This window comes from Lonchura striata, chromosome 3, assembly GCF_046129695.1.
Source record: "Lonchura striata isolate bLonStr1 chromosome 3, bLonStr1.mat, whole genome shotgun sequence".
NCBI classification, from domain to species: Eukaryota; Metazoa; Chordata; class Aves; order Passeriformes; family Estrildidae; genus Lonchura; species Lonchura striata.
The window spans coordinates 46,441,246-46,468,966 of NC_134605.1; the positions used below are offsets into that span (position 1 = coordinate 46,441,246).

Consider the following 27,721-nt stretch of genomic DNA (forward strand, 5'->3'; position numbering starts at 1 on the left):
TTGGAAAGTGAAGGTTATTATTATTATCATTTTATCTAAGACCTTTTAAGGACTCAATATATTGTGAGTCACTTTCCCTATTTTGTGTTATTTTTCATTTTCATAGTACCTCCCTTCCTGATTTTAGCAAAGCAAGTTCCTAAGTACTGTGAGAAAGGCTGTGCTCCTAATGATAACACTGATGATGTTTTCAGAGCTGGAAGCTTAATGAGGAAACTTGTTATGCAGATTCAGAAGGATCAGATAAGCTTTACTTCAATGGGATCAAAAGTGGAGTCACATTTTAAGAAAGCATTCAATATGTGTTTTCAGGTTTTTGACTCTATTTTAGGCACACATGAAGAGAGGTTCAGCTGAGATGAATCATGCTGGGGAGATCTGCCAGTCTACATCTGCTTAATACCTGCTGCTGCAAAGTTCTCCCAGTGCTCTTTAGATAATAATTCAGCATACACAAAAACTTGGGACTAACTCAGAGGAATGGCTTAAATGATAATAATAAAGGTGACTTGTAATGTCTGCAGACAAAGAGACCTTCTTCCTACTTGGTGTGAAGTAGCTACAGGGCATAAAGGTAAACCAGAGAGATAAAAAGGATGCATTGCCTAGAAACATATTTAAGAAACAAAATTAATGGAATTTTGTAGATTTCACAATTCAGGACTTATTTAATCAAGAATGACATGTTTAATCATTTCATCATAGTGATGGGTATACCGAATCAAGAGGGATTTCAAAATTATCTAATAATTTCGGTATAGCTTTTATTTTGTAGTAGACAACAACATGAACAATGCACCACATTCTACTTCCTTTTTTTGTGGTTTTTTTTTTTTTTTTTCATGACATATAAGTGACTGTTTCAGCAGTTTTAAAGTCAGAACAGGTAGCATTTGCCTGCAACAAAGATTATAGATTTTCCCCTTTAGTGCTTTAGACTGAATATTTCCAATTCTTCTAGCCATTAATTTCCTATTTAAATAGGCTTTGCAGCAGATGGACAAGTCTACTATTTAGTGCATATGTTTGATTAGCAGCTAAGTAATTTCTGTCATTTTCTTAACACTCATGATGTCTGTTTTCAATACAATATACATACCCCTCAGTTGTCTTTTAGTATATATATATCAGACTTCCTGCTTTTTGTGGTAGCCTATTTGTTTGCATAGTAATCTAGTTTATGATGGATACACAGGAATCCAGGGTTGATAACAAGATGGGTGCCCTGATATACAGGAATGTTCTGACTATTTCCATCTGTGTAGGTTTTCCATGGGCAACAAATCCAAAACTTCACATGGTCCACAAAGTTTGGCTGCATACCCCTGAGCCAAGAAGGTACTTTTTAATTCTGGCAGTCTGTGATACCGTGTAATTCTATGTATCAATAATAACTTTTGCTTATATAATAAGCTCTACTTCATGAGCTGTTATTTATGACTACGTAGAGTTGCAATAATTCTATGGGGTTTTCACTGTAATTTTTATCAATTGCAATTTCCTGAGGCTAGAAGATATTTTGATGCCAAAGTGAACACACTTTTTATTAGTTCCTGCTTTCATTGTGGGCTTCACATTCCAGTGCTTTTACTGAAGCAAAGTTCATGTATACTACTAAAACACAATATGTTGCAGTTGTACCCCATAAATTTTCACCTTGCTGACACACCAGAAGAAAACACACGGGGAGGAAACTGAAACTGTTCTCCTTTTAACAGTGACTACAGGATTCTTACTCCTTTCTGAAAGTATTGTGTGTCCATTTCATGAAAGGTATTATCTGTGTGACAATAGGCAGTAAGGTATATAAGGAGCATTTGATACAACTTTTGAAATTCTTTAGCCATTTTTACAAGCAGGTGTGCACCCAGTTTTTCAGAAGTGTAAAAGATGGAGGGAAGCATAATCAGCCTTTCGCAACAGATGGAGTGTTCTGCATATTATCAAATATATACTGAAGACTAAGTACAGAATAAACCTAAAGGCAGGGATCAGAGAGGGGATAGGGGCATATGCCTTAAGAGTCTTTTGAAGCTCTTTGTTTGGAGCTCTTGGACAGGAAGGGGTTGCAGGTGCTTGGAAAATGTGGAAGCCCTTGGCTCTGTCTGTCCCTTCATTGTCAGAAGGTGGAAATTGTGGTGGCTATTGACAATAAGGAGGAACCTGTGGTTTGCATGGCTGCCTTCACATGCTGCTTTCTGTCACACTCATGCCCTTTCCAACCATACAAATCCACCCTATGACCATCCCAGAACCTCCTACTGTGTTTTGCCTCAATATACTTCATAGTATTGTAATTTTTCCTATCTACCAATGGACTCTGATCTGCTGGTTTTATATTGGACAGAACCTAAAGTGAGATGCAGGATGATTTAAATCAAAGCAAGCTTTCCCGATGCCCAGGAAGCCCACAGACAATGGAGCTGGTTTTACTTATCTTTTTGCAAAAATTGAGAAGCTAATCACACAGACAAGCACATCTGCTGCTACCTTACTGCCAAAGATATTCACGAGGTTGAGAAGACATTCAATATAGGAATGTATCTTTTCTTGTGGAACTAATGGAGTTATTTCTATAAATACATTAATTTACCATAATGGTAACACAACACCTTGGGGAAATGACAGTACACATACATTAGTCCTCCTAACTTGACTGGGCATATCTAAGGGGAGTGGCTGAGGAATACAACCCAGATAGTGGAAGATCAGAGGTATTGGTATGAATCAATATTTTTTAGTAATGTAAAGCCATCAGATTTCATTTTACTGTTAATGAAACGTGCTGATATGTTCGATAGAGTAATAGAAACCCAAATTTTAATTCAGGGCCATTTTAAAATTTGCCATATACTTCTTGCGTTGTCTTCATTTTCTTGCTGTGCCCTACTTTTGTCTTTCTATCACTTTGAGTTATTAATATTCTACACCCACTGCAATCTAAATAGAGGCAAAAATGCTGCATCTGTGCAAAATATCTCTTTTATTTTTCTATGAGAAAAGCTGGCAATAACTACACCAATATTCATCAAATTTGTAACTTCTTTTGTAATTTAAAATGTCATGAAAAATTGTTTATTTTCAGAAGCATGAGGGATTTGGAGAAAACTTCTGTTATTTTCTTCTCTCAAATATAAGAAATTGAAAACTGAAACAGAGAAAAAGTTATTTTTGTTCATTATAAACATTAACTGTTGTAAGAGTCTTAACAACCTGGCAACGCATGTTGCTATGAGCTAGAAAAAATTAAAATGTAGAAGTACTTCTAGAAATTTCATAAAAATAACATTTGTTAAACAAATAAGTATCACATTTGTATTACTGTAGGCAGGAAATGACAGGAAGTAAGAATTTGTACCAGAAGAAGTTAAAAAACCTGGGCCACAAATGTAGTTCTGTTGTTGGCGGGTGAACAATATTGCAATGTCTCCAGCTGAGAAAACAGGACTATCAAATCCACACATAATTTGGAGAGCTTCAAGATTACAAATAGCAGTGCCTATATGATTAAAGGATGCTGGTATTACTATGCACCTCACAATGTGTGTTCTAGGGTGGGAGCAGACAGTGAAATTCTCCTTCCAAATTTCATCTGTTAAAACTAGATCTAGCAGAAGAGCAGTAGTGTAAAAAGACAGGTCTGATCTAGAAACCAAATTTTTTAGTTAATGTGTTATTAAGTTGCATAAGGTGTTTTGAAATATCTACTTTCCTTCTGACTCAGTCTGAAAACTGGCACATAGTCCTAATTTTTTGTTCTCACAGAAAGCTAAATTTGTAAGGTGAATCACCTGATTCAGAAGCAAGTAATTGTTTATTAGAGACTGTGAATGTTTTTTGAGACAGAGCTGGATGCTTCTTATTAATTTAAATGCATTTATCCATGAAAGTATCTACAGTGCTTCTGCCTGTCAGAATGGAGTGAAAAATAACTTTTCCTCTTCAAGCTCAATAATGTTCCATGGGAAGTGTTAGAAACTTTCTGTAATTTCAGTTTTCTCCAGTGAGAAGGATTTGCTCAACCTGGTGAAAAGGGAGACTCAGAAACTACAACAGCAACATGTTATGATGATGAACAAACATGTTCATCATCAAGTTGTTGCATCTAAACAGAAGTGAGCTAGTACAGATCTGTGCACCAAAGATGGAAATGGACAATACGGGAAAAATTAAAATGGGGGGGGGGGGAAATCCAGTTGCTTTTTATACAGTTGAAAAAACCTTACCTACAGCAGTCAAAGTCTTCAAGTGCAGCTTGGAGTTTGGGGACTGACTGGTTGCTTTGTAGACCTCTTGCTGACTGAAGGAAGTGCCCTCAGATTTAAGTCTTCCCTTTGTTTTTGCTCACATCACAGGAAATGACTGGTATGTTCAGAGGGAAAATAACAATAGTCATTAAAATGGTGAAAAAAATAGAACTGTGCTCTAAAAATATGGTTATTGGAAGTGAATGAGCTCTTTATCACAGAGGCCAAATTTTTCTAGCACATTGCTTGTACAAACACTCCTGTATGAAGTTGAATGCCTGACTTGCATTGCTTTTTCTTTGCATTTTTTAAGATGTCAAATGGGAAAAATAAAGGGAAATTTTGAAATATGTTATTCTATAAATGTATAGCAGGGTCCTATTGCCCATAACAAAATTGAATGTCCAAATATGGGTAGGAAGAAAGTAAAGATTGTTACTCTATCTCTTAAAGACATAAAATTAAACTGCTGTTTTGCTAAAGTTTAGGCCTTTACACTGAGAAAACAAAAAGGCCTGTTTTGTTTCAACCCAGTTCCAAAAACTTTGAATTGGTTAGCTAATTGGAAATGCTTAAATTAAATGGTATTTCCTAGCAATCCCCAGGGTGTTGTTTGGGAGTGCATTCTTCCCTGTGAGCTGAACTGCTCAGGGGACTATACAGCCCAGAACATAATGAAGAATTCCCCCCGAACAATGTTTGCTATATGCTCTGAGATGAGCATAAAAATGGAGAGAGTTTGATGAGGTGGGTTGCAGTTCATCTCCTGAAAACTATTGCAATTTAACATACTCAAAATTAAATCCTGTGCATGTGCCCTAGACTGAATTGGAAGCTTTCATTTGCTCAGCATTTTTGAAATGAATATTTTCAGCATATTTGAAACAAAAGTATTGGAAGTTTTATTGTGTGCAAACATTTGATTCTAGATCTTGTCTGTGCAAAGAGCAAGTACTGAAATCCAGATCTCCTGGACTGGAAACCTGAAATTTGGTTAATGTTAGGTTGGCATGTAGTCTGACATATAGTGATCCTAAAGGGGGTGTAAAATGTCTGCTGAAATATATGTTTATTTATACTTCTCACTGTTGTACAGGACAAAGGAGACTGTATTCCTCTGGAAAAAGGCATTGCTAGCTAAATGATTGGGCTAAATGAACATTTCTTTAGGCCCATCCACAGAAGGGCAAAAAGTCAAGTTTTCAGCATCAGCAATTAGACTAGTAATGAATATTCCCCTGCAATATGCAGGACTTCCCCCAGATCTCTCCTTTGGGTCAACCTGAGAGGACAAAATAATTTCAGAAATGAAAAAACTGAGCCAGCATCTGAATTAAGAACTCACCCCTTGGAAATCAGACTCGTGTTGGCTACAATCACAGATAAACTGTGCACTTGTCTTCTTAGAAGACTACAGGAAGTGCTTTTCAGTATGTTCTGTGTAACTGCGTAGTGCAATAGAAATGAACTCTGCTAAACACTCGCTAGATGTTGAAACAAGCAGAGCCAACAAATGCTGACTACTGACAGTCATGGCACTACATGAACCAAGATTATGGCAAACATTTTCTTGCCTCTATAAACTGGAACAAATATATTTAAACTGTCAAGAAAATTAACCTTGTTTAAATTGTTCTCAGTAGCACCACTGTATGTTTCAGTAACTTGATTTGTGCTCCATATAACCAAGAAGGAGAGTTCTGATTTGTGTGTTGAAAACATATTAATAAAATTATGCTTTTTCTGCAAACTTAGCTGCTTCCAATGCATTGCCAGCTTCTTCAGTCTCAAATTATGCACTGAGCATAAGACCATAATTTCAATGGAGTTATGATAATTTATATCAGTTTAGTACTTTGATCCCCTATATTCCATAATGATAGAAAAACTCACAGATTTGTGGAATTATTTTCTTTCACATCTCCTCAATTTCTCATTGCTGGATTTGTGAGTAATTGACTCATAAACCAGTCTGCATTAAATTAAATTAAATGTAATTACTGAGTCCTACCTCTACATCTGCAGTTCAGAGACTGCTTTAAGGGAACAATCTGCTGTTTTTTTCAGTGTAAATCTATCAGGTATATCATCATCTGTAAATCCCCCTGTTTCTTCACACACATGAGCAAAAGGAATTGGGAGTACTTTGTTGTTTTATGTTGCCCTTAAGCCCCCCCCACCCCCAGATCTCCACTATAAGACATGTGCTACCAGCTACACTGCTCACCAGGAAAAGGACTGGACTTTTCTGTAACTGACTTAGAAAGAACTGCCCAAGATGAGCAGATAGAATCATCCTGTTTTGGTAAATACAAACATCAAAAGCAATAACTATTATTTATTTGGGATAATTACTTTATTTTTTCCTTCTGTGAATATAAAAAAATGCTGTAACTAGAAGCTGAATCTTGGATACAGGCTGAAGTATATTTTTTTATGATATGTTCATTAAAAAGTCTGTAAAAAAAGATTAGACAACATAAATCTCTTCCAAGAACTTCTTTTCATGAGCTATATATTCAGTCATTCACTATTTGGAAAGTTTCAGAATAGACTTGATGCTATCTTATTTAGTTAAATTATGCCATAAGGCAGACCTGAATTCATAAAACAGTCCATAGATTCAGAGAATTTGCACAGGTTCAGAGACCTCACCACCAGGTAGACTTAGCCAAATATTCAGCTGATATGGACCTTCTCCAAGCTTCATCCTAATTATTTGTTTTATAATTATCAATATTGAAAGTTTAAATATTTGATTCCAACTCAAATTTTAAAACTAAAATGAAAATAAAATAAATAACTGAATTAAAAAAAAAAAGAGGTACTAAAAATGCACTGCACTTACCTTTTTTTTGTAATTGGATCTTAGATATTCAAGGACTCAAATCCGTTTTTTTACAGGTTTTTGCCCTGTGTTACCATGGTAGCTTGTCATACTCTATGCTGTAGAGTTTTACCTACACCTCTTTGTGAGATGGGCTGCACTTGCAAGGCTTTACAGAATTTGTATCCTAGTATAAAAACTAGGCTACATTTAAATTATAGTATCATTTGGACTGGCCAAGAGTACCCTATCAAATAATTGCCTTTAGGACAACAAGATTTGTAGAATGATACTGTTAAAATCTACAGTAAACAAAAGGCTTCATGGGCTTTCTTTAATGGATGAGCTGTTCAGCAGAACCATTTATTTGGGTAAAGAGTCTGGCCCCCATGAGCTTCCGAGCTTCAGAACTTCGTAACTGCATTATTTACTATGATACAGCAGTGGGCAAAGCAAGTGAAAAACAAAATTACATCAAAGGAGAACATTTAAACTAGAAGGCAGCCTTTGTATTAAAGTTACTTTCATTTCTTTTTGCTTAATAATTCTTTTGTGATAGTTATGTACAGAGACAGCCCAATGCGCTAAACTCTATGAACTGTAGAAGCTGCATAAATGTTATCACTAGACAATAACTAATTAAATGTTATCACTAGACAATAACTAATTCCCAGAGAATATCCCATGACAAGAAAATCCACATTTCTACTGTTTTGAACTGTTTTACTAAAAGGGTGTTTAATGTTAAAAATCCACTTTAGTCTTACTCAATTTCAAAAAGCATTTTTGCAAACCTAGACAGACAAAGGTTTTATAAACACTGGAAGGAAAATAGTGACATAATAAGAAAAATAAATTTGCTACTTATATATCTGTCAATGAAGACAGATTATGTTCAGATTTTTGTTGATTCTTCTCTTTTTTCTGCTAATCTCAGAACTGTTTTCTATTTGATGAAAAGGCTATCACAAAGTGTTAAAACAAACATGCCAGAAACAAGCAGCAAAAAGTGAATCTACCCTAATTCTACTATCCCTAACCTGCCAAAAACATTGAAAGATACTGCAAAAAAAAAGTAGGAATTTTTGTTTTCTTTTCTTTTCTTTTTTTATAACTTTCACAATTGTGTTTTTTGTTAGAAATGCAATCCAGATTTTGGAAAAGCCTAAAAGGTATGTGATAGAATATAGTTTGGAATAAATACAGAACATTCAGAGACTGTATTCACACAGACAGGTATGAAAATGCTTCCTCATTTTTCAGACAGGTTAAACAACTAAATTTTACTGAATGCCAATGACTAATCATATATATGAATGCTAATGACTAATCATATAAATGAGAAGGAACAGCCTAGATTGGCAATATGGCAAAATTTTGTTTGGACACATGACTATGAAAACACATCATGGGCAAAATAACTTCAGATTAAATAGATGCCAATGCATTTCTTGATGATTTTATTGTGTCTGGATTTTTTTTTTTTCTGACAGATGCATGTTGAAAATTTGCACTGGTGTAAGTAGCTCAGGGAAGCAACTATCTTTGGGGGCAGACAGCCATCTATCAGCTCATACTTGGGCTGTCCCTATTAAAGGCTGGGTTTTTGCAGTGTTTAATGACAAAAGAAAGGTTACATAAAACATAGTTATGAATAAAAAAGAAGATGAATATGTTTTGTAGGTATAGGTTTTTTGTATTGAATAACATTTACACAAAGGTTGCACCACCTCATTTAGTACCTTTGGTGAAAGGTTATTAAGGACTGTCTCCCCTTTTCTGGGTTGCATTTTCTTCACAGACATTTGAAATTTTGAATTTATCTCTAACACTTTAGGAAAAGTAAATTTGTCTGAACAGCTTGTTTTCTGAGAATACTGTACTACAGAACTAGATAGCACTATAACAATCTCGTCTTTATAATGCAAGATCACACAGGAGCTGTATTGAAAGGCTCAATAAGAGGTTTATTAATTTGTCTTTATCAAAATAATGACTGAGATATAATCCATCACTAAATCTCACTATTGAATGCTAGATGTAAAAGGTTTTTAACTGGAGAACAGTCTAAAGCACCCACAAGTAAGGACTGCCTGGTCTGGTCTTAATCTGGTGCAGTATGTCCATTAATTTACCTGGCCTGGGATTCAATCTCTGTGAGCAGAATCAGTATTGCAACACTTGGTGATTATTTGCAAGTAGTTGGGGTAATCATAATGTTTGCATAAGATTTTTGCTTGCTCTCTGAACATTAAACTTCTTGCACAGGCTTTATTTTATCCTCTTAATGAGAATCACACCCCGCCTGGCACTTCTAGCCTGTCTGTCTCAGAAAAGCAAATACTTAAAGATTCTTGAAGGTGACCTGTGCTCTGGATTGCATTTCTTGTGCATCCACAAAGGGTCTTTTTACATGATTACCAAGAGGAAAGGTGATCAAATACAACTTTACAAATACCAAATCTGGGCACATTTGAGCAAACTGGGACTCCCAGCAAGTCTCCTTCTGATAGCAGAGACACCATGAAAGACCAAGCATGATGTGTATCTTTTAAGATGTATAAAGACTGGGATGTGAAACTTGTTAAGTTTTTGAAACTTGATTAGGTGATTGGGAGAGGTGTTGGGTACATATAATTAAAGGGAAGAAACTTTAAAGATTTTTATGTTATTAAGTGATATAGAATGTATTTAATGCAACAAAATATGTTTTATCAAATGTCTGTGAGACTGAGACTAGATGACTGGATTAAGGTTGACAGCAATAAGAAGTATTCATTGTTTTGTTGAAAAATGTGTCTGATATTGGGGAAAATGTGCATCAGGCAGCTTTAAAGTGAAGAAATTGGATTCTTCAGCGAAAGCAGATATTTTCTTAGTTTTTTATTGGCAATTATGTAATCTGTATTTTAATTTCCTTCTTTTATTTCTGTTTGATTTTCACAGTAATATTAATAGTGAAAATAATTCCTTCCTCTATAGATTTGCAGAAAGTATAACAGAGGTAGGATCTAGAAAGACTCTTGGAATGCAGGAAGTGCCACTTGCCTCCTCTATGAATATGTTGATGGTGTCCAAAGAGGATAAATGAGAAAAAAAGGAGCTAATTGCACTTGCTGGTCATAGCAGCCAGATGGCCAGATGTCTGAGACACTGTTTGCTGGACAGTTAATTTGAGTCAGTGATGTGCTGTGCTAGATCTGGGTAGGATTCAAGAGTCTTATTTCCATAGGGAAAAAGGATCTATGACCCCATCTCTTCTGTGCATGCCAGGGTTTAGTAGAGGAAGAGCTGTGGCTGAGAATTGGTGTAGCAAAAAAATGGTAAAGAAATAATTCTTTTGAACAGTAACTTATCAGAAACCTGGTGGATGCATGCCCACAATATCAAGAGACACCTGAGTTCAGAAAGACTTCTTGCCTGCTAGAAAGCATGTCTGTGCTGCTTCCCATCTGGTAATGTTTGAATGGTAAGTGTCTCCAACCTTAGCTGCTGGGTTTAAAAGCACAGTTTATTTAATGTGGAAACAGTGCAAGCAAATCTTGCTGGTTTTAGTTATGCTTGGGCTCCTTCACAATTTATGTCTTTTCTGTGCTGAGCCAGGCCTGGACCCAGCTGCTCCATGGACAAGCCACTGTATGGCTGGCAGCAAAACCACAGTGCTGGGGTGTGCTGGTTCTCCCAGCAGACTGTGTGTTTCTCTGTTTCAGTAAGTTTAAGATCTTTAAATATTTACTTGGCTTTTGCTTTGCTAAGAGAAAATGGTGAAGCAGTTTGTTTCAAAGAGGCAAAGAACTCATACAATCTTTATGTTTAAGAAATAACAGTCAGGCTATATCCTTGACCCCACTAACTAAAAAATGCTTCAGCCATGATTTTTTAGTCTTTGTTCATTATATTAATGTCAAGTGTGTCTTCAGTAATCACATTACTATGTGGCAGATGGGGGAATTCAGACATATGGAGTGCAAAGATTACTGTGAAGAAAATAGAAGAATTTTTCTAGTGCAGAGGTGATCAAAGACTAAAAAGTATCACAGCACACACAGAATGAGTATGTTCTGTATTTATGGCTGAGTTAGTCTTGGCAAACAGAAAATAATACCTTACTGGGAGCAGACCAAGTCCTGGGATCAGATTAATTGGTATGCTCTGGCTGCCCAGGGCTCCATCAGAGTACAGCTGGTTTATGTTGTCAGAGCACCAGGACGGTCAGGAGTTACAAGAGAACTCCTGGGCCAGCTTGGGGGCTTTTATGATTATTATTTTTTAAAGTAGAATAAAGAAACACAAATATTGTTAAGCATCACAAAGCTGATATTATCTCTGTAGTTAATTTGATATGACAGACTGACTGTTCAGAGGCTGCTACAATTACTTAGATCTTGAATATAATTGCTGTAGCAAGTGTCCAGCCACTAGCCATGTGCAGGAATGCCCTTTACCATTTCACTGCAAGCAACCAGAAGCCTGATGTACAGTCAGGAGTTTCATCCTGGATTTGGTTAGGTATTTTCAAGCTGCAATTCCTGCCCTTTCTGTGCTGTGTGAGCAAGTTCCCCTAGCATGGGGCAATTCAGGCCCTGAAATTCTGACGTAATGGGTACTGAAAATGAGGCTGCAAAAGGTTAGCTGCTTTGAAAGTACTGATCTCTGTGACACGTTGAGGCCAAGGTGTGACCTCAGTCACAGCTTCAGTCTCATGCACCCTTTATGTCAGTGATGGAGAGAGATGAGGAGACTGATTTGGTGATCAGAATCTGATTTTATTGTGTTATACAAACACTTATATACTATTTTAGGGAGACTAGTAATGATTAGGTTAAAATCACATACACAGACTTATGCATATAACAAAATCTCTTGCTTGCAGAGTTTAATGAAATTTCCTTTTTCCAGTAAACCTGTCTGATTTAATCTTCTTGCAATTTGGATCTAATTTTCAAAGTTCTGTTTGCTTTTGCCAAGGCATCCTGTTATCAAATTTCTTATGTTAACCAGGTCTGAACACCATCATCTCTCTTGTGTCCCCCAACATACCAACACCTTTACACTTTAAAGGTAATTTATGATTATTTGTGGTTATTTACAACTGATTTTATAAATTAAAACTTGTGGCAATATTATTGCTTTTGTTGTTGCCTTAGTTTTTCTCTTCAGAAATCTATATTACCTCACCTGCCAGTAGCAATTCTTGTGTGCTTGCTTCAGTTTGCTCCAATTCAAATGACTTCACTTGCAGATATGCTGTGTTTTGACTGCTTAAAACAATGTAAGTAATTTTGACAAAAACAAATTATGGGCTGATTGCCTCAGAGAGGTTGGTCAGCAGATGTGACTGAAAAGTATCTTCCAACTGAGGTCAGTCAAAAGCTTTAGCATCTTTAGCCAGCATATGGGCCAGAGGATTGTGCACTGGCTCATCAAACCTTCTGATCATCTGCCCTGTGCCAGCTGCTGGCCTTTGCTTGGGATTCAAACAGAGTCAAAATAGAAATAAAGGCAAACAATCTGATTTCAATCAACATGTAAAAATCTGCCTGCAATTATTTTGTAAATTGTCATTCCTTTGATATTAACTTATCTCCACACAGGGAAGACCCAACAAAGACAATATTGCAAAATTTTGCAGAAAAAATGCAATGGATGGTAACTGTATTAGGTCTAGGTGAGCAGAAGAGCCTTGAACTGCTGTAAAGGAAATGCCCAGGACAGGAAATTTAGATGACAGTATCACTCAGAGAAGTATTGTCATCTTCTGTGTCAGATAACTGAGTAATAGAAGAGATTTTATTGTTTTTTTCAGTTTGTTGGATCCTTTTGTTTAGTTCTTAGATTTACAGGAAGTACATGCTTAAGAGCCCCACTTTCTCTACACCTGAAAAGTTTATAGTCCAAATTTTATGGTGTACTCAGTACCACTGTGGTTAGCTGAGTCCTATCATGGACATTTAGGAAATAGTCACACTCTTAAACAGGCCCCGTAAAGCTGGAAAATGGAGAAAATCTGGTTGTCTCATAGTTGGCACTAGGATAACAAAGATACTGATATGGCTTTCTATTCTTATAGGCATGAAGACAAGAGTATAAAAACCCTTATTTTATTTTTTGTTTTGTTCTCGCTGATTGGTGAAAACAGAGGGTGAGATGACCTAGTGATGGTTGAGATCGGATCAGTAATTGAGACAAATTCCAGACATGAAAAGACTGCCTGATGCTTAGAAATCATTAAAGGCTGAAAATTACTCTCTGTGAGAGAGGGCTGCATTGAAACAGATCTTTGAAAAATAAACAAAAACTTTAGAAATTGCTTTCAGAAATTCTGCTGTAAGGTTGATTGTGCAGCTGCTGGGTTTGTAAACACTTAAGTTGTATGCCAACAGGCAGTCAACAGGCAGCAAAGGGCAACTGATCTTGTTTCTAATTCTGTGATGATCAGTAACTCATTAATTTGCTTTGTAAAATTAAAATCTGGTGCTTATTTTTACTAAGCAGAATGGAGTTACTGATGATATTACTATGTAATCTATGCAAATAAACAAATATTACCTTTTGCTGTATACAATTTTTGAATTATTTTTTTGACATTTTATGACTCATTGTCTTGGTTTGGAAAGACAGGTGTCTGCTAAGGAAGGCAGGAGCCTCCCCTGAAATGGAAAAATGTAGACCCCCCCCCCCCCCAATTGATATAAATTTGAAATTAAGGGGGGCTCTCAGGCAAAAATATGGGAGCAGGAATAACAGTTCTTTATTAGGGAAGAAGATAAAAAGATAAAGTAAACAATGCAGTAAACCAAAACGACACTGACAGAGTCAGAATACAAACTGACACCCTGTTGGACAGGGTGTTGGTAGCAGTCCAATTGGAATTGTGGCTGCAGTCCTCCTGGAGTGGCAGGTGTGGTTCTGTTGGAGTAGTGATCCCATAGAAAAGGGTGTAGTCTTCCTCTGAAGATGCAGTGGAAGAGGCAGCTGTTTCTCTGGGAAATCCAGTGCTGGAAAAGCTGTGCTGGTGTTCCAGAATCTCAATATTATACCCAGATAGAAATGTTTGGCTCCTCCCTCTGGGCGGAGCATCTCACAATAGGATGTTATAGTTCTTCTCAGTCATGCAGTGAAGTCAATAGCCCATTATCAGCAATCTCCCCTGAGAGAGGTTTGGTTGTGGAAAAGATAAGGAAAACTGCCCACTGAACAAAGGACAACTGCCCTGCAGATGGCAAATAGAATACATCTTGCTTTTCAATCTGGGACACTCATTATCTATTACCAGTGTATGCAAAAAGTCATGCCTAAGAGGGGTCCTTTTGTTTTGGGCTTTGCTTTCCGTTTTTTTTTGTTTTTCCATAGTTAAGCTGAGTGAGGGCTTTACACTAAACCCTGGTAAAAATGAGTTTTGTAGTGTGTTTGTTCTTTGACGCATTTCAGAGAAATATCAACAGGAACATTTTGTTGGGGGCAGCAGCTTATGAGATCTCCCACAAAGCAAAAGTGTTGCAGTTCTTAAGAGAGCTGATTAAATGGGAGGCATCAATCTCTTGCAGAAATAGAGAGCCTTGATATACTGCAGGACCTAATGTTATGGGGCATTGCTTCCTCTTTCTTGCTACAGGTTTTTCCTTACTTCCCATAATAGTTCATGTAGTGAAAAAAACACTTGCCAGCTTATGGTAGGCTCTACTGAACTGGGAGACCTGGGAATTAGTTTGTGTTGGCTGAACACAGGGCTGGTAACTTGTGATGGCCAAGCTGGTTGGTGGCCACCTGGCTTTCACACTGTCAGGCACAGTGCTGTGCCTGTCTGTGGAGCATGGGATGCTGCAGCAAGCTAAACTCTTGTGCTTTGCCTCTTGATGGATGTCACCTGGGGAAGGCCTGGGGCAGCAGCTGGCAGTGCATGCACTGGCTGCCTCTCTGTTGCCACATAACAGGTGAACATCACTGATCACGTTATAGTGTGTTCATTTTTATTTCTCTGGAAGTAACTTTCTTCTGGAATCAGGAGAGACAGCACTAACAATAGAACATTTTTTCTTTATCTGTCCCCCTTCTCATTCACTTGTCATAGCTTCTTCTTTGAAGTGTTGCAATTTGTCCAGGGTCTCTTTGTAACTTAAGAGCATAAGCAGATCTCTACATAATACTGTCCCTATTTCCCTAAAAATCAGAAATCTTCAAGACTTCCTGACACTCAATCCAAATCTCCATCATAATTATAGTGACTTCCAAAACTATTAGTTCTCCTGCTGTATTATGTCAGGTTATAATGATATAAGGAGTATAGAAGTCTTTTTGTACAGGAGTTTTATGACCTGCAAAAGATACAGGAACTAAACTAAGACCTTAACTATCTGCCTCCTTTCTAACAGAACTCTAAGGGATATTGTCAAAGGGGGATTCTTTGGGAGATATGCCATCATAAATTTTGCCACAGTACAAATTCAGTTCATTTCTTCTCATGTTAGTGCTTTGATCTGGGGCAAAGACCCACACCTTGTGTTCCAGAACAGAGGGAAGGCTAGATAAAAAACCCGAAGCCACTTGGCTGAGGGGTCAGCCAGATCAGTTTTCTTGGTGCACACTCATCATCAGTTTATAATTCTGTCTCAATGAATAGCACTAATACCTCCCTAAAATAACTAATAATTAACCTAACAACTTCATCCAAGAGCAGAAAGTCATGTAAATAAGTATTTGGGATTCTTTCCTGCTATGAAACTGCAATGTTACAGAAACAAGCAAATTGTGCAGTGCAGCCAGCTGCTGGTAACCATGTGCAGCTTGTGCTATTGACACCTGGAAATTGTCTAAACCAACAGCTGCCTAGCAGAGCAAAATGGTCATATGTGTGGGTTCAAATACCCCAAATTGATCCTACTTAATTATATACTTCAGAGGCTAAGGATGTTTATGGATATGAATTGAGTATCATGCAATAAATGGAAATACCATGTAATATTGTAATACTACCACTGAAGCTAGTGTAGACTGTTGAGTGTGTTTTCCTTCTTTGGAGTTTATATAATTGGCTTGTTTTTATTCAGATGGCATAATGATTGACAGAGTGAATGTAGCCAAAATACTTGCACAGTTACTAGATTACAGTGAATTCTGTTGATCCACCTTCATTTTAATTTTGGGTTTATTTCTCACAAACATTTAGTTTCTGCAGTTTCTAGAGAAAATGCTTTCAGACAGTGGATTTCAAAGCAATTTTCCTGAAATTGCACATTTTCCTCCCTGGGTATCCAGACAGCACCTGCACACCTTGCTCAGGGCCAGTCTGTCAGGGAGGAAGAGGAGGCCCCATGTGTGAAAAAGAGACCAGGAGCCAGAATGGATAATCAGCCTGGCATTGTAATATAATGTCCATTTACTGTGGGGACAAATGCAATAGGTCTCTCTAGTCTGTAAAGTAAAGAGAAGAGGGTGTAATTATACAACAGTGACTTTACTGTCTCTAAACCTGTGCAGCTGGGTGAAGATGTTATGATCAAGCCATTCTGAAAAGATCTAAAAGATAACCAAATGAAAATATTTTTGAGGCTGTCACATTGTGAGTGGAGGAAAGAGCCAAACAGAGGAGTACCTTCATGCATTCATGGTGCATTATTACTCACCTCTTGTTTTGTTTACAGGAATTTAGTCTGTTATCTTTCTCTGCTTATAAGCATATTTCCACAATTTTGAAATGAAGCCTAAAGAAATCCAAAATTATTTTAAGGATAAATAAATTTTAAAAATTTAAATGATAAATAGAAAATTGTGATAGAGTTATTACTACATATTTCAATTTACTTTCTGTTTTTTATCTGTGCTTTGACAGGGAGAGCTGATATTTAAAAGCAACATGGCAATCCCATTTCCTTGAAAATCAATCTCCCAAGTCCTGTTGCAGTAACATGAGTTCAGGTGAGGTTTTTAATTTCTGTAAGCCCCAGAAATACTTCTATGTTTAATTTAAATGGATAAGTGGTAGGATTTGAAGTTTTTATTGCTTTTACTACACCAAGTTCTGATCAGACATTAGAAATTGTCTGTAAAACCATGGTTAGATGTTTGCACATAAATTTAAGTATGCTTCTGTTTTCTTCTCAGAGATGTTTGTTGCTTTCCTCTCAAATTCCCTGCTGAAGTAAATTTTTACTTCATACAGAGAGAATGAGTGAAAGCATATATTACATTATTTATCTATTTATTAAATAGATAAAATATATTAATAGGAAGAAAACCTAGCCATTCTTTCACTAGCTCAAATGGTGCCACCTTTTCTTTCAAAAGTAGCTGGCAGCCATACAAGCACTAAATGGCTGAGTCCTTTGGTGACAGTCTAGGGATGTCTGGTCCATAATTGCTTTAGGGAGAATCTGACTAAATAAATTCTTTTGCCAAAAGTGAAATGGGGTTGCTATTGGAAAAGTTTGTCAGACCTATAGCAGACTTCATATACAGGCCAAGTGGCACTGGATTGAAAAAAAAAGAGGTTTAGACTGAACCAGAAAAGCACACCAGACTAATGGTTGCAGTGAGGGTAAGAAAAGAAATTTCTTTGACTTCAGAACATCCTTAAGCCTCATATGAATTCCTTGGGCTATCTCTGTGAATCATGTGATCATACCTTCTAAGACAGTCTAGATGTACACCTGTAAGCAGTTAGTAATTTAAGAATATGGTGGAAATAATGAATTTAGGATGCCTAACAGCAAAGAATTGCATAATTTGAAAGTAAAAGCATTGCAAAATTCATATTTGTTCTTTTCCTCTAATACATCTATTTCACCTGGTTTCATAAATTCTGCTGCTTGTCCAGGGGCCAAAAAAAATTGAAATTCCAGCTCACTGCATGTAGGACAATGTATATTCACATAGTTACAGTTGTGTATGAGGATGTAATCCCATTCTGATACTCTCCGATATCCATAAAAGTTAGATTAATTAACTTTTTCTTACATCTTATCATTTTGAGACTCTTTTAAATCAATTTATGTAAGCCACCTGGAAATCAAGTGTGCTGAATTGTTTAGCTCCATGCTTTAAATCTGTTTTAGTCTGGATGAATTTATTAATCACTCTTAACCCCTATGAAATGCTTGACAGTCTCAGCAAATAATAATATATTGTGGAAATAATTGAAGCTGAAGTCAAAATAATATTTTATTTTCTAACAATTATACCATGGGATGACCAATTGTTGACCTCATAATTAAGGGAAGATTGTCATTGTTTTACGTCAAAATGATGCTGAAGTTGTTTTGCTATAGCTGTGCTCTTCATTGCCACAGTCATAACTATCTTCTTTTCTGTCTTACCATCCAGTTAATAGGTAGTGGTTTTAATAACCAGAAAAATAGACTATCTTCTTACCACACTACTCTTTAGCTCTTACTGAGGAAACAATGAAATGGGGAAATATACAGCATAGCAGTATTTTTACTCTCCCAGTAGTTCAGTGGACTGTTCTTACTTTCTTGGCTCCTGTTCTACCACAAGGCCAAGAAAACTATTGTGTTTTTATTTCTAATTGTGAGTTTCTCCTCTACCTACCTTCTCCCTGTGATGTCCATGCAATTTTACTAGTGCTCCCAAAGAACAATATTTAGAGAGTTTATTTATTTAATAAATTCCTCCTCTCCTTTTCAACCCTGCCACCACTCTTGATGCAGCTGATCTGTGCTAGGTCTGTTACCAGGGTACCAGGTTCAGCTACAGAACTGAAACGAGTAAAAGGAGAGGCACTGGGCATGTGGAGTCATTTTTACTCTCTTGGTACACTTGTTGCAATTACTTTGTATCATTTTCCTCAGGTAGAACATGAGATTTCTGTGGAAGGTGTTGGCTGCTGCTTTTGTGAGGCAATTTAAAATTTTTTTGGGGGGAGGACATTCTTTACACTGTCTATCCTTGAATTGCAGTAACATATGGTGAGGACAAGAAATATTGCAATTCTTAGTATGCTGAGCTAAGGTTAGTCTTGGCTTGCTCAGCTTGCTTTATTTCAAAATCAACTGAAAAGTGGCAGTCAGGAAAAGAAATAATGAATATGTACATATTGAAATATTTTTATATCATAGCCTGGGACATGCAGTCTGAAAAATTGCTGGTATACAAAATAATTGCTTATATACAGACACTGATACCACAACACATAAAGCATGGGCTGTATCATGAAACTTTTCACTTGAGTCTTTCTTCAAGGTCCAATCACCTTCCAAAGAGCACCTTTGCTTTTTTTTTACAATAGGAAAGCAATCCTGTTAAAGCAAAGCTTCTTTCAGCCATGGAGTGTGTAAAACCTCTTGATTTGCTGTCTCACTGACACCTGCTTCACTTCAAGTTACATGGCTTTACCTGCGGGAGAAGGGTGAGAAGAAAGGGCTACACTGTCCAAGAGGAAGGGTGGAGAGATGGTGTCTGGGCAGATCTTAAGGGTGGTCCCTCCTCTCTTGCAACAAAGGAAGACCATGAAAGGGGAATTGGCATAAATCAAAAAAGCAAGGAAGAAAACTGAAGAGGAATTCTGTTTCTCTTATAAATTCTCTTACAGAGTGAGGAAGTGCAAAAAAGTCAAGCTCTTGTGGCATGCATTACAGAAAACTGTCCTATTTTTGAGATAGGATATATATTCAGGGAGCACAAGAAAACTATTTATCTATTACTATTCAATGTGTTCCCAGCTTCCCTACTGTATCTCACAAGTGGATTCTTGAAATTAATTCACTCAGCTTTCCCTAAAATCAAGAGAACAGTGCAGTATTGATTTCATGCTAATAATTTCTCTGACTTGCACAAGGAGATAGTTAATTTATTTGCAGAGGGAGACATGTCCTTAAAGCTGTTCTGAGTACAGACAACGTGGATAAAATATTATGTTTGTGGCAAGAAAAATGTCTATAAATATTTTGGTGAAAGTATGTGACAAGGAAGGTATTTCTTACGTTGTTTCAAATAATTGTAAACTGTTAGTCTTCCATATAAATCTCTTGAATTAGACCATTTATATGCATAAACTTGTTAAAATACAGTGTACAGTATCAGTAAATTTGAAGACACAGGACAAAATTTTCTCTAGAGTGTACTGTCATCTATATATCAAGCTGGGGTGGTCTTTTTTTTTATTGGCATAACTATGCTTTAGTAAAAACTGCATTTTCTCCCTCTTAATATGGGGTTGATACCTATTGAAATCAAAGTGTGGTGTGCTGCTTTATGCTTGGGGCTTTGTGTCATGTTTAGCAGTAGTTTCCTGGAGTAAAATGAGCTTTTCTCAGCTGGGCAATGGCATTGCTACTGGGATTGATTGCAACACTGATCTTTGCACACAGAGGTAACTCACCAAAATTAGACAAACTAGTTTGGTGTCTGTACCTTTAGCCCCATATTAAAGCAGACCCTTAGGGTCTCAGTCTCAGCTGTAGCTTGCTTACCTGTCTCTTGGGGAGTGGGAAAACGGCACACCTTTTGGTTTTTTTGTTCTTGTAGAAGTTTTTCCACTTGTGGAGTATTTTATCAAGAGATTGTAGCCATGGATGCTATTGACTCTCTCTCTGCACACAAAAGCCTTTTTTGCCAGGCTCTGAGCCTCTGCCTCAGGCAGTACCCTCTTCCTTGTGCCCCCATAGGGCTCCTCACACAGCAGTCCAAAATGTGCAAGCATAAATTACAGTTTCAGATGAAAATGTTTGCATCTGCATTAAAAAGAGCATCTATTTGGCTCAAATCAGAAAGGTTTTTCCTAACTCAGAGAGGATTGTGGTTAGGTTAAGGACATGTGACAGTCAGCAATACAGCAAAGGTACAACCAGAGTTGCTGGATCTGCACTTGGAAAAATGGTGAGTCCAAAATGTTTTCTTATCCTCTTAGAAAGAGGAAAAATATAATGACTTTTATGTTGCCTGATGGTATACTAATTTTCACAACCTGCTGACTGTTTTCCTTTTGGATTTTTTGGTCTCACTATTATGTCTACCACCATATTGAAGATGATATGTTTGCAGGTGGGGTATGGCCATCTGTACTGGAGTGTTCTTAACTCCCAGTGCAATGCAGAATAAATAATTGACAGAACTAACTTTATGATATACACCAAGAAACACAGATGCTCTGGTTGATTTCTGAGCAATTACTAAAAGATCCTACCAGGCTTTCCAAATGTACTTAAGCCTCAGATTGCAAGCCAAACTCAGCTTTTGAAGAAATGTGTTTGTACGCTTTCCAAGTCAAACAACCCACCCCAACTTGCATGGCTGATAGCAGATGTTGTACCTTTCTAACACGTGCTCCATTCTTTCAGAAGAAATAGAATTTGTGAAATTCTGCTATGTGAAGTCAGGCATTAGGAAATCCAATGGGGATGGAAGTGAAAGGAATTATACATCTTTAATTATAGAGCCTGCTGTCTGTGGTGTCTGGCCTGCTATGAGGCACCACCAGGGCAGCATACTCCTTTGACAGAAAAAATTCTTCTCTTTAAGCTGTATCAGAAATCAGGTGAAGATGGATGCTGCTTCCATCTGCTTCGAATATTTCAGATTGGACAGGCATAATTTCAAATGACAGTGCATATTCTAGCTGTCAAAAGAATATTTAAAAATATGAATTATGCCACATAACCAGGATTACATAAACTAACATGAATGATACATGTCTTTAAATCAGCTGTCACTAACCACAGACATGTACTTCTTCATTAGATGACTTGTTCTATGAAACAAAGACAAATGCTCCATTTCATGAACTACAACATCACTGGTGTACAATTTCTCTTTCTAATGCCTTTGGTGAAAACTCCTATTCAACTTTTTCCTCATTATATTCTGATTTTTCTAGCCCAGCTAAGTCAGATTTGGCTTTCTAGGGTATGAAGTAAGCTATTCACATGCTGGTTTTATGCCCTAAAATTTAATTTTATGAGCTTTCACAGATTTATTTTTGTGGTGCTACTGTATTGGTGTCAGAAATACATAGGTATTAAATTGAGGCTTCACAAGCTCTCGAGGAAGGCATGCTAGATGGATTTCAAATAATTCTGTTTCCTCCTTTATCCTCTTTATTAGTTTTTTAAATATCCTTAATTTTGGCTTCAATTCAGGGAAGCACTCAAGCAAGCACTTAACTTTGAGAATGTGCTTAAATTCAGTTGTTTTTTTTTTTTTTTTTTTTATTAAGTGGAAATACAGGCTAACACTAAGTGCTTTGCAAAGCAAGAAATATTGCCATTTTTCCACAGGGTGTCCCCCATATTTAACTCATGTGCTTGTCACTTACTATAAATTAAGATTTCTGTACTTCTACATGAAATACAGAAAATAAGCCTATAAGGGAATTGGATTAATTCAAATCTGTTTTCCCATCTTTACTCATATCTTTTAACTGGCTCTTATTCCTGTAAAGGGAATACTTTTATTTAAAATAAAGTCCAATGGAGCTTGAATATGTTTTATCTACCTTTAAAAATGGCATTACTATGCAGTTCTAATACTGACACTTTCACAGGGGATACTATCTTCCTGAGGGTAATTCATCATCACTGAATATCACAAGATTGGACAATGTCTGTATTATTCAAATTTGTTCCCATAAAATTTGCATGAGAAAGTTTGATGTAGGTTGCATATTTTCTTCATCACAGCTAACAGGTAAGATGAGGGAAAAAAGCCTCAAAACCAGATGTGGTATATTTCATAGACTGAATTCTTACTGTCTCTGGAACCCTACCTTACACATGGTTGTAAGCCTTCAGTTAGGGGAATTTTCTATCCAAAGGATATTCAAAGGGTTCATAATTGAGACATTTTGCTGTATAGTAAATAAGATTCTTTTTTTCCTTTATTAATGGCCTTACTACCAAAAAAAGGGAAAGACAGCAGTCATTCAATACTTTTCACTCAATAAGGTATGGTTTTAAAGAGAGTATTTATATTTTCTGTATTTAAAAGGATCTAAAATTCTGAATAATATTTTTTATTTCTTTAATCAGTTGTGATAGGACTTATTTGGAAGGCCGGAAAGGCTAGAAATTATTTTTTAGAAATTATCTTGCTGCTATATTTGATATCTTAAGTCTTAACCTCTCTGTTCTTAAAATGCTAAAGTCATGTAGATGATTAACAGAATTGTTGTTTCATGAAATAGTATTTGGTAGTGATTCTAGAGGAAAGATGCAAATATTGAGAAGAAACCGTACTGACAAAATAAAATTACCACATTGAAATATGTGTCACGTATATAGTAAACACCAACATTAGCACCTCAAAAATGAGTTTTTTAGAACAAAGCAAGCAGTATGATTTTATAAGTATTTAGTGGATGAAGGGCTGCACATGCATGGATGATTTTCATGTAAGGACTGGTTCGTTCATTACATGACCTTTAGAGATTTTCTTTAGTGGGGCATCAGAAATGGGAGTTTGGGGCATGGTATCACTTATAGTTCTTGAAGATGATGGAAAAGCATATGCAAAGACTGATAAATGGACTGGACAGCACATTTTTGTAGATGATGAAAAAGCAGAAAAAATCCTTTCCCACAACTACTAGAATAAATAATGATTATTTTAAAATATTTAAAAAATACAGAATATTACAGACTTTTTTTAAAAAAATAGAAATGCAATTTACAGATGCACAGCACAATTCCTGACTTGATTTCAAATAGACAGTCTCTTTCATTTCTTTTTTTTTTTGTTTTGTTTTAATTCATTTGCTACAATTTTATGTATATGTAGTTCCTCATTTGATTGAGTCATTATCAGAAGATTTTTAATAACAGTTAAGAACATCTTGTGAATCTGCACAGAAGCTTTTTTTCTGTGCAGTTTTGAGTGGGTGACAGAGCTAAGTTTGTTGTATTCTTACAGATGATTATTGAAAGCAATTCTGCAGTTTGATTGCATGTCCCTGTAGGCAGGAATATGCTCACTGCTCTCCTTCTGTATAGTCAAAGCATCTCTGGATACACAGAAATGAACAAAGACATTTTTATCCAGACTCATTCTGCCCTTATTCAGACCCCAATTAACCTGCATGTAGCCACAGGAGAGGGATAATTGTTTCTACATGGCAATTCCTGCTAGATAGCCTGCTCTGGGGGCTATCTTCAGATGGGTTGCTGTTTCTCTCTCCTAGCTGAAGATGCTCCTGATGATTTCAGCAGATGTTGGACTAGATGACCTTTAAAGGTCCTTTCCAACTCAAACTGGTCTATGCTTCTGTAATTAGCAAAGGTGAACATCCAGTTTTCAAGCATCTATATTTTGGAAGAAAAATTCTACTGTTTAGGTATATCTACTCACAGAAAAGAGTGAGAAAATGTGAATAAGTAATTACGTCCCTGTTTTGGGGGATAACTTGCATTTTGAGTAATTTATGTAATTAATGAGACACACAATCCCCAATGAATGATTTACTTTATCACACCACTGCGGGCTGTCTTTAAAAGTCCTGCCTTCTCTTCCACTGGCCCCAGATTAGAGGATGCAGTGGTACAGTACATGGGATTTGCTTTTTTTATTTTTAGGCCCTGGATAGTTTGTGTGAAGATCACTCTAGTGTAAACATTTTCAAGTAATCAATTGTGTGTAGATCTCTTACCCTCCAGGCAGAACTTGTGAAGATAATAGGATGTATGTATACATAGTGTAAATATCTTTCCATTTCAAACTCGGATGATAACTTTAAAAGGACTATCCTTGTTCCATCCAAATACTCATGGATATAGAACTGAAGTGCTGTGTAAGGAAAAGCAATGTCAGACTCAAAAATAGATGTTGAGGTAAAAAAGTTATAGCTGAATAGGAGAACAGGCAGAAATCAATTAATAGAACAATGCCTCAAGACAGCTTTATCCACTTTATCACTTGATAAAGGATAGTATTATTCCCTATAAATATTGTCTCAGACACCCTCTAACCATCATGGAGGCAAAGGAATTGGTACTAATGAACCTCAGAAACTGCTGTGAGAAATATTCCTTCAAGCCTTAAAGGATGCATGGTGCTTGACTGAAATTTTTCATGTTTACTTCAGCCATGTTGTATCATGAACAAATGCAATAGAACAGCATCTGACAGCAAATACAGTGTTTGACTACTATTTCAGAAGGTTATTTGGAGATATACTGGCATTCATATATACCTGAAGGCAGCTCCTGAAACGTATTTGTTTCTATTTTCCAGAATGCAGAACGATGGATGATCTGGTCCAAGCAGCCAGAAGGAGGAAGTTAGACCTTAAAGACAGAAAGCAGTGTGAAAGCAAATTGCATTACATGTCTTTCTTCCAAATAAACTTGATGTCCCACTGGCATGGAAAGGTATGGCTGCTCAGCGCTACAGAAAATGATTATGTGCTTTCTGAAATGTGTTCTCTGGTATATCATATTCCAGAGAACCCAGTGGTGACTTTAACTCTCAGAAACTGGAGAAAGAAATTTGGTCTCCTGGTAATTACAGCTGTTATGCTTTTCTTTCTGAATTAAGAGTTTTCTCTAATCTCTAGTTTTTAAAATTATTACTATCATATGAAAAAACATTATAGATTTCAGGATTAATGCTTTAGGTTCTGCAAAATAAGACAAGTGTGGCTGAATAGGTCCTGTGGGGGTGCTTAGAAACACAAAGTACTTGTTCAAAAGAATGAATCATTGGGGCCACAGTCAGCAGTGACAACACTGCCAGAGAGAGTGACTCCTGCTTCACTTGAGGTGGCAGAGAAAAATAAGAGGAACGAGAGAAGCATCTCTGCCTGCCTAATCAGTTCATCTACAAATCTGCTGTCCCCTGCAGGACACGAGAAGAAAGCAAATTGCAGCCAGTCAAAAATCTCTCACAGAAGAAGAGATAAAAAAGCAAGTGAAGTGTGGTGTAGGTTTCAGGTGTTTTTTTTTTTTCTTTTTATTTTATGAGGCTCTTCATCATTCCATTGTCAATGTGCAAAGTGTTTCTACTTTGAAAGTTATCATTATCTAAGGTTTCAGAAAAGTCATAATGAAGCCATTATTAAGCAGAAATGTTTTAGAAGACTCTTAGAAGAGGAAAATAATAGGATCATGGCTGTGTGGAATTTTAGGTGACAATCTAGCTTGTCCTGTCGGCAGGACAGGAATCTGTCTTCCCCAGAGGCAGTGCTTAAAGCTGGAAGAAGGAAAAGGGAAAGTTTTCTTGGTCAAATTGCCTAACGCTAGGAAATTGAAATAGTGGTTGTGGAAAGAAGGAATTGCTTAGCATCCACTGCTACAAAATATTTAAAATGTGCTCACATGTCTATAAAGCTGTAGAAAATTGTTAATTTTTATTGTACAGCAATCACTTCCCCACAGGAGTGTAGGGGACCAGAGAAATGATTGGTGGCTCAAAATAACTAAAAGTATGCAGATGAAGAGGGGCAGGGCAAGTTCAGTGAAGGTGAGGCAGTGCAGTGCTCCACACTCCATCCACTGGGGCCTCTGGCCCAGCTCCAAGGTGGCTGCAAAGCCACTGGTACACCAAAAGCCCCTCCTGTGGGGCAGGACCAGAGCAGATAAAAGGCCATGAAGCAGGTTTGCACCCTTGATATGTCCTACTGCCTCAGACATTATAGGAGCTGGATTGTGTTTGGATCCAAGATACTCTTTCTTGCTTGCTTGCTTTCTTGCTTGCTTTTTTTCTTGCTTTCCAGAACTTCCCTTCCCAGAACTTCTCTTCCCAGAGCTTTCATCCCCTTCTGGAACTTACCTTCCTAGGACTTCTCTTTTCTCTCTCTCTCTCTCTCTCTTTCTTCTCCTAATGTTCTTTTCTCAAAATCTGTGTAACCTAAAGTTGGATGACTTAGAGTTTGCCAAGTCAGTGCCTTGTGGAGTGCCTTACTTTAACTGGACGTTGATTTAAAATTTGTAAGACCATTGCTCTCTGAAGTTTGCAAGAAGTTTGCAATTCAACCTCCTGAGAAGTTTGTTGTCTTCTCCTGCACTCTACCCCGTGGTGTCAAAGCACTTAACCCTTTTAAAACACTCTGGATGTTAGGGTGTAACAAGGCAGGAGAAAAGCATTTTGAGAACATTTAGAGCCTTGTACACCCCTTATTCTTTCTGTTGGCCAATTAACCTCCTTTAGGTCCTGCCGGAATAGAAATTGTGTCTGGGAGAGTCTCCACCATAGCAAAGGAAGTGATACAAAACTTTAATCAGGTATAACTCCTTTCTATTAAGTCAGTGTTTGATCATCTAAATGATCTTTTGCTCATCTGTTCTGCACTTCTGTGGCATACATTCATTTGCAGAAAATGGTTAGGAGCATGTTTAATTTACTAGTCATGGCTAGCAAGACCATAGAGAAACTGTGGTAAGTGGGGACATGAAGCCCATCTGCTGACTGTACAGTAACCCATGTCGTTAGGGATCTGTACTTTTACTTACTTTGAAAAACCTGCTGGAACATGAGGAAAAAACAGCACACACACCTGCAATGTTAAATAGCTCTTCTGACGAGTTTGAATAGGCTGCTTTAAATTGTAAATGAAGCGAATATCAGAACTGTTATATTTCAATTTTAAGATAACATGGAACACAACATTTGCCATAGTGTTATTTTCTCTGTGGGGTTTTTCGTGCTAAAAGTTTTCAGACAAATTCAGACTCACATGAAAGTCAAACCTATAACTAAATTATGG

The 27,721-nt window shown here is 36.9% G+C and overlaps 1 long non-coding RNA gene across 1 annotated transcript in view; it reads left to right on the forward strand.

Moving 5' to 3' along the window:
- Window positions 1-16,954: 16,954 nt before the first annotated feature.
- Window positions 16,955-27,721, forward strand: part of LOC110468856 (uncharacterized) — a 63,023-nt gene continuing 52,256 nt past the window's right edge. Inside the window, exons 1-2 of the long non-coding RNA XR_002465159.2 lie at window positions 16,955-16,989; window positions 25,252-25,388. This is a non-coding gene — a long non-coding RNA (uncharacterized LOC110468856). The remainder of the gene's footprint in view (window positions 16,990-25,251; window positions 25,389-27,721) is intronic.